The 8,726-nt window shown below is 39.6% G+C and overlaps 1 pseudogene; it reads right to left on the bottom strand.

Annotated features, from left to right (window-relative positions):
• LOC102247699 overlaps positions 1-8,096 on the bottom strand; it is a 45,677-nt pseudogene extending 37,581 nt beyond the window's left edge.
• Positions 8,097-8,726: the final 630 nt, after the last annotated feature.

Here is an 8,726-nt window from a genome sequence, read left to right as displayed (position 1 = left end):
AGAGCATGTCACATAGATGTCCTGTGACAGAGCATTGTATCCTTAGCCTAGTCTTTTGCTTCTCACCCTATTGATGAGGAGAAAAATAATTAAAAATTACATATGCAACAAAAGTAAATAGAAGAAAAGGACTCTAATCTCTAGGGATCATTTCATACATTGCAATGATTCATGCAGGAAGCAAAAGAATTTTGAGAAAATAGGGTACTGGGAACAGAAAGTTATTAGAAGCAGAAGTGAGTAGTCTGGTACCTGCTTTCTTCATCTCTTTACCTTTCATTATAAGGTTTGTCCCTATAAATCCATTGTAACATATCTGGCCAAAGACAACCATGGTTTCCTCAAACCTAAAGCATATTTTTAGTGCTTACCTTGGCAGGTCTCTCCTTTTATTTGAAACATTACATTACATATTTTTTTCTTAATTACATCTTATGACAGTCTCCTAGCTTGTGGCCTCTCTTTGTGTGCCAAATTCTTGGCTTCTTTTGTCCATTTCTCATTCTTCTTCTAAGACCAAAATCATCAATTTACTCAGCTATTTCCTACACCTCTTCACTTCTCTCTGTACCCAATCCTGCACAATGTCATTACTTTGCTTTGAGTTTCACAGAGCACCTCTATGAGATGACTCCCAAGTTTACATCTCTACTCAATCTCTTACTTGAGTTCCGAACTTGTTTACCAAATTTGCCTTTGACATTTCCACAGAGATGCCCCCAAGGCATCACATATGTAATATGTGCAAAACTGAACATTTAATCATCAATTCCCCCTCGAACACACAATAGCTTTTCTCCAATTTCCCCCAATATACTTATAGACAAAACAACCAAATTTTTAACCTCTAATTCTTTAAGCCAGAAAACTCATTTACTTAGTAAATTATGTGCTTCCTCTCCCATGCCGACACCATGACTCTAGTACATGTCATCATCAGATCTTTCCCAGACCCCTTCTATAACCTTTTCATTCTTTTCTTGCAAAAATCCATTCTCTAAAAAGTAGCCAGAGTAATATTCTAAAGATGTAAGATCACATTCAAAACCTTTCAATGAGTTTCCATTGCACGTGATATAAAAAATATCCAAATTTCTTATCATACCTTATGAGTACCTGCATAATCTGGGTCTAATTGGACTCCATCTTCATTCCTTGCTCTTCCCTAAATTCATTCTGCCCCAGACACCCTGACGTTCTTTTTCTTTCTCTGATAAACTGACTCCTCCTCATCCTTTAACTTTTGCATTCACTGCTCCCTTTCTGGGCTGCTTCTTCTCACTTTCTATGTTTATATCAAATATCATTTCTTTAAATAGGCCCTTATGGAGAACTCATTCTTGAATAGACTCCTTATGTTACTTTATCTGTTCTCTTCCTATAGAACACTTACCACGACTACAGATTTTACATCTTTTAGTTTAATTGTCTAATATCTGTATCCCCTGTTAGAGTGTAAGATCCATGAGGACCAGGAAAGTATCTGTTTTGTTCACTACTGTATCCCCTACAATTAGCAAAATAGCTGACACCCAATAAGTCCCCGACAACTATTTGTTAGATGAATTAATAAATGAAAGTCTTCAAACTATATAATCATTAAGAAATGACATTTTAATCCTTTTGTTTTAGGAAGATAAAATGTCTTGTAAATTTTCCCACATCTTGTAAATGATGAGCATCAAATAAAAAAGGCTTGAGGACATTTTCTAGCCCAGGACAAGCCTCCATCATGTCTCATCCAGAGGACTTCCAGCATCCACTCCATGGTCTCCTCACTTCCTCCTTGTCCCTGCCAAAATTCACTCTTCACAGAGTAGCTACATCGGGGACTTGGGAAAAATTTGAATTTCGTTTTTTTTGCCATGTTTCAAAGGGAAGGAGAAAAGGCAATGCAAAAATAAAACAGCTCAAACTGAAGCCTCCAAAGACTACTTATACTTAGGTTCACTTAGTTTTCTCTCTCCAAACCGCTTGAGTTTCTTAGTTACTGAAAGAAATATTACGATGGACAGACCATCTAAAGAAGGCATCTGTGGCTTCCTTGAACATCAAAAATATTTAATACTGAAGTGGCAGTGGGAAGCAGCATAGATACAGCCTCCAAAGGGAACTCATCAGTATATTTCCTTTAGTATCAAAGACTCACAGACAAGCTCAATTGACTTTAATTAAGGTCTCCCTAGGCTCACCAGCAGGGGAAGTTTCCGAGCATTCCTAGCACAATAGATAAGTAATTTGGCAAACAGGGTAAAATACCGTGGCCCCAGGGTAGCTATATAATCCTTAGACATAATTAGTAAGAGATTATAACCTGCTATTCTTCATTCACAGAAAAACACCATGTTATCATAGCAATGGCCTAGTTGTATGTGTTAATTTGACACCTATTGTACAAGTATCTTAAAATCAACACACCAAAAAACATAGACACAGGCTTGTGTTTAATGTTATCATAATTTTTCCTATGATGATGATATTTAAATGTAGTCCTCCTTAACACATCTGTTTGTCATGCTGTATAATTATAAGAAAGCAACACTTTCTTTGAAAAGAAACTCAGCTTTTTAAAATCCAAAATCATGTAGGCCACAGCAATACCAGGCAAAGAACAAGAAACTTCAATAACTAGCTGGAGTTTAATATTGATGTTTGCAGAAGTCTTTCAAGGACTTTTACCCATTGCCCCTCACAGCAATCCTATAGGGAAGCTCAGTACTTACTAGCATCCTAATATTACATTTAATGAAAATGGAGATGCAGAGAGGTTATGTGGGCTGCACAGGGTTTAGAAAGACAATGGGACAGGGTGGAATAGCGTGGGGGGACAGAATTAGAGCCTGAAGCCCTCTCCTTCTCTCTTTTTTTTTAAATTGATGAGAGAGAGAGAGAGAGAGAGAGAGAGAGAGAGAATGCATCTATCAGTTGCCTCCTGAACATGCCCTGACCGGGGATCAGACCTGGAACCTGGGTATGTGTCCTTTTGGGAATCGAACCTGTCACCTTTTGCTGTGTGGGACAATGCTCCAACCAACTGAGCCACACCAGCCTGGGCACCCTTCTCTTCAAGCTTCCAAGGGGTACTGGCTCTGTGGGCTTCCTTTCCTGAGGAATACAATATGTAGGCAAGCATCCATTATGAACGTTTAAAATGTATAAGAACATTCAAGAAAGCAGTTCTCATGATGCAAAATGTTCTTCCAAAAGAATAATTTTTCAAATAATGATAATGAAAGTCACAGTAATTTTTGACACCCCCCTCCTCACAAAAATTTCTCTTTAATTCTATAGTCCTCTACTTACTAGTTACCTGTCCTTGGGCAAAACAACTTTTCTATAACTCAGTTTCTTTACTTCTAAAATTAATACAGGAATAGAAACTACTCTTGCAGGACTGTGGGAAAACAAAGAAATGATTCATTGTAAGTTCAACAATTTATTCCTTGAATGTCTATTATATGGCAAGCACTCCAAATACTGCGTAAAATTTGGAACTTGGTCTCCTTCCAAGAATGTAGCACTACTGAAAAGTTTAAGGTGGCTAATTTTATATTTGGGCAACAAGTGTCCTGTGGAAATGTGTGTTAGGCATATTCTCTACCTTTCCCCTGCACTCAGTACTTTTCTATTACGCCTTGCTTGGGGCTCTAGCCCTCTCAGCAGTTTTCCTACTATTCTCATTGTAAGTTTCACAGGACATGACTAACGGCTTCCAGTCTCCAGTAAACTGCCTACACCTGGCTTATTGCCTGCACCTGGTCCAACCAGGGGCCCTGACCTGCACATAAATATCCTTCTCTCCCTACTCTTGCTCACGGATGCCATTTTGGCCTCAACCCTTCTGTTCGCAGATGTAACAATATATTTGGCTTTTAATTTCATTCGACCTACCAATGTGGAGATCTAAATTGTCTCATCTCGGGCATTTATTTTCTCAGTAAGTCAGCCTTTAGTTCTAAACTGTGGATTAAGACGAGTGTCCCTTAAGGGGTAGAGTGCCAGGCAGCTGTAAAGGTAATTCAAAGTTTGTTCAGTACTTTATTTCCTGAGAGAAAGATACAATGCAAATAACAGTAAGCAAGCAGGTCCCAATAGAATACCTCAGAAAAATATGCAGGTGAGAATAAACTCTATAAATAAAAAACAAAGCTAGACATCTACCATCTAGATTGCTATAAATCAATATGCAGAATCTTCATCTTAGTAGAGTTATGTGTGACTGAAAAACATAAAACAGCAACTCACTCTTTTTTAAAAAAATTGAAATCCACATAGAAACAAAAGATAAACGTATACTATAATTTAGAGAATTATTTTCTTTTATAAGTAATTTAAATGAAATGTTTTCATCAAATAAGGTTTATTATGCCTTTTTCTGTAAAATGTATTCCTGAATTTCCTAGCATTCTGATTTATTTTGTAAGTAAAATGTCTGAATTCACAGATTTTAGTTTGTGAACAAGTAGCATATAATTCATTTCATTATACATTTTGTGACTGAAAAAACAAATGACTTCAAAATACTTTTTCATAAGTACTGTCGTAGTTGCAAATTGTATGGCAATTTATCACAAACCTTAGTGTTAAAAACCATAAACATTCATTGGCTCACCCTTTCTGTAGTTCAGGGATACAAGAGCAGATTAGCAAGATGGTGTGTCATTAAGTTGCAGTCAGAAAGGTGGTGTGGGTTTTGGTCACCTGAAGGTTTGCTGGTGCTGTAGAAACTGCTTCCAAGGTGATTTCGTTACATGGCTGCTGGCAGAGGTCTCGGGTGTCCTCACACAGGAGCCTCTCCATAGCCTGCTTGAATGTCCTCAAAACATTTCATCTGGCTTCTCCCAGAGAGAGAAAGATCCAAGATCGAGGAAGGCAGAGCCACACTGTCTCTGATGACCTAGTCTCCCAAGTCTCACATGGTCATTTCCTCTATTTGTATCTTCTCGGAAGAAGCAGATGACTGAAGCCAGCCCACACTCTAGGATGTGATGAAAGGAGATAGTAAAGAATTTGTGGATGTATTTTACACTATCATAGTTATTTATTTTAGAGCTATTTCTGGTATTTGGCTATTATCAGGAGACCAATGTATGTTGGTAACACCTAATTCTCTATTAATTTTACCTCTGAGGTAATGGGACCATCCAGGATAGTGACTCGGAGCCCAGATCCTGGGGCCAGACTGTCCAGGTCAAAATCATGGCTTCAATATGTACGAGCTGTGTGATCTTGGATAAATTACTTAACTGACATGTGTCTCAGTGTTTCCTCTTCAAAGAGGAGCTAATCTTACCTTTTAAATTTTTTTGTGAGGACTAAATGAATAGATGTGAACACAGCAAATAGAATATGTCTTGTGAAATTATAAACATTCAATACGTTTTAACGACTAGTATGAGTTGGTGGTCATTGTAATAGCTCAGCTGTAATGATTTCTTTCCATTGTCAAAACATATTTTTCTTTCTTTGTCAAAAATAGGTTTTGAACTGAACCATTAGACAACAAACATATCTGACCTAAAACAGCAGAATAGGTAATTCAGTATTGAAAAAAATTCACTTTAGACTATTTCATCACTTATATTTCCAGTGAAGGAGCTACTCCTCATCTCTAATCAGAGAATAGTTTTCTTTGGGGTACTTTAATTCCTATAAATAATTTTATTTTTACTCCCTCAAAAATGGGATATTTCTTCACCTCAAATAGTTGGATCAAGTGAAAACAGTGCTGTCTGCAATTAGTTTGGTTAATTGCTTTTTCCTTCCTGAAAGCTTATGCCTCAGCTCTACCTGAATGTATACTTGGTTTTTATTCCTTTGACAAGTTCATTATCCCCCGACTTCGCTGTTTCCCTCCAGCTGACTGCCGTGTGTCAGAACTGCTGGGCTCTAATCATGAACCTCTTTTCAAGGACTCGGCTGCTTCCCAGCAGCTGAATGCTTCCATCCATCCGCTGACTGTTACTGTCAGTATCCTGCTGCCTCCTCATGTGAGGAGTTCCCAAGCCCTTCTTACTGCAGCAGCTTAATGAGCACTTTGAGTTGTGAGTATTCTATTCTCCGTGAGGCCAGGGCCGTACATTCCTCCAAGTCTCTTCCCCGCCACCCCCACCGTGTGTGTGTGTGTGTGTGTGTGTGTGTGTGTGTGTGTGTTAGAGAAAGAGATAGAGATAGATGATAGATAGATAGATAGATAGATAGATAAATAAGCTTCCACTCTCCCCACCCCACTGTTCTTTTTCCTGTCAGATAAAACAAATTTTCTCAGCCCTTCTAAACTAGTCATTACCAATTCTGCAATCTCAATGTCTCTCTCTGCCTCCTGTTCAGAACCAAATGTAATTTTTCTAGAAGCAACTCATGACAGCAGATCTGTCACACACCAGGATGATCAGATTGGGGAAGCCCTTCCAGGACTGCAAAGTAGAGAAGTGCCCTGTGCACAAATGAACTGTTCACCTGCACGCTTGTATCTTCAAGCTCTCCTTTCACTTCTTTCTGAGAGTATCTGTGTGTGTGTTTTTTTTTTCCTGATAGGAAAAAAGGATATGTGGCGCCCGACCAGGGACTGAGTTTGGGGACCAGGGCCTGAGTTTTGGCCGTAAGAAGTGACGGCCGAGCAGGCCCCTTTGGCCGTAACAAATGGCGTCCGAACAGGCCTGAGTTCGGGGGAATTTAAAAAAGGTGGTCAGGTGAAAGGAGGCTCCAAAGGCGCGTGCATAAGGTAAGCTCAAAAGAAAAAAAGAAAGAAAAGAAAAGAAAGTAAGCTTAAAGAGCAAAAGTGAGATAAGGCCAAAAAACAAAAAGGTAGGGAGCCGAAGTGTGGTAATATTAGCTCAGTGTAAAATATGGGAAATACAGGATCACAAGATAAAAATGTATATATATCTATGCTTAAAGCCATGCTCAGAGCACAGGGCTGTTCCATAAAACAGCAACAGCTTCTTGAGTTGTTAAATGTTGTAAATAAGATTTGTCCTTGGTTTCCTGAGGACGGAGAGGTAAATATAGAAATATGGGAAAAGGTAGGGAAGCAACTTAAAGATTGCTATATAGCCGAAGGCCCAGAGAAAATTTCTAGTTCTATCTTCAGTTTGTGGTCTATGATTCAGGACTACTTGGAGCCCCTTCCCGAGGGGGGATGGAAGAATGTGGCAGGAGATGTAAGCTTTCATTCTCTTGTCACCCGCCCCCCCTGCCCTCCCCCGCCTCGTCCACAGGGTTTCTAATTTTGAAAAAACTGGGGATGTTTTGAAATAGGATAGTAATCAAGATAATGTAAATAGGCGTGTTTAAAAACTAAAGTTAAGGGGGATATATGGGGCGCAGGTACAGAGTTTTGGCCAGGTTCAAGCCTCAGACTAATGAAAGGACAGGGTCCTCTCATTGCCATGTGCAAGTCCCAGCTGGAGGGCAGGGCCCTCCCAGCACAATCATAGCCAACGGCTGTGGTTGTAAGCTTGAACCTTTGGTGCGAACACGTAGCCCCACGTGACTTGTGCTAGAGTTCAGGTGCATGTAGTTGAGTAGGGTTGGAACTCACGAGAATGCTGTAAACAACGTGATCACGCCCCTACTTTGCCTCGTGGCATCTGCTATAAAATACACTGCTTGTGGGCGCCGGCACTGTCTCCTCATCAGGGAGCAGCCTCCCACTGAGACCCAGCTTTCATTCTCTTGTCTGTCTTTTCTCAATCCTTTCACCACCCCCCGCCCCCTCAGGGTCACTGAACCAGGCTGAGCTGGCATGGCACATAAGGCGCCCTGGGGCTGAGTATGCCATGGCCGTGCCGGTTCCCCACAGATATGAAATTATATTTCTATCCTACGATTAGCAAAGTCTCAGTAATTTTCGTTCTCTCTATTTCCACCTGCTGTGCTACATATGCTCCCACCTTTTAAACACACACACACACACACACACACACACACACACACTTTTTCCCAAAGTGAGCTCACAACATACACAGTTGCCTTTAATTTGCTGCGTTCTTAAATTATTATGGGTTGTTGCATCTATCCAATCATTACAGTGAAGTACATGATATTTGCAATTGGACTATCTGAATATACATACCATCTCCAAGCAGCGCCATGCTACATTGGGTAAATTATTTAACCTTTCTAACCCTTGCCTATCTATTAAATGGAGATTGCATCTACCACATACAGTTATTGTGAGGATTAAGTACAATATGTCAAGAATTTACCACACTGACTAGCATTTGGAAGGCAACCAGTGTAATTTAGGTATCAATATAATTATTACTGTTATATCACTATCATTTAACAAATTTACTTCATTTATTAAAATAACCAAAAACAACATTTCATTATAGGAATGTATGAGTCTCGTTGTGTCTAACCAATTCCCTACTAATGGCTCTTTAGATGGTTTCTATTTTTTTTAAATATATTTTATTGATTTTTTACAGAGAGGAAGGGGGAGGGACAGAGAGTCAGAAACATTGATCAGCTGCCTCCTGCACACCCCCTACTGGGGATGTGCCTACAACCACGGTACATGCCCTTGACCGGAATCGAACCTGGGACCTTTCAGTCCGCAGGCCGACGCTCTATCCACTGAGCCAAACTGGTTAGGGCGGTTTCTAATTTTTTGATATTACAAATTATAATGATAGACATTTTTATTTTTTATTGTTTTAATATATTTTTATTGATTTCAGAGAGGAAGGGAGAGGGAGAGGGAGAGGGAGAGAGAAACA

The sequence above is a fragment of the Myotis brandtii genome, unplaced genomic scaffold, assembly GCF_000412655.1.
Source record: "Myotis brandtii unplaced genomic scaffold, ASM41265v1 scaffold581, whole genome shotgun sequence".
In the NCBI taxonomy this organism is placed as follows: Eukaryota; Metazoa; Chordata; class Mammalia; order Chiroptera; family Vespertilionidae; genus Myotis; species Myotis brandtii.
This window is presented reverse-complemented; position numbering and strand designations above follow the sequence as displayed.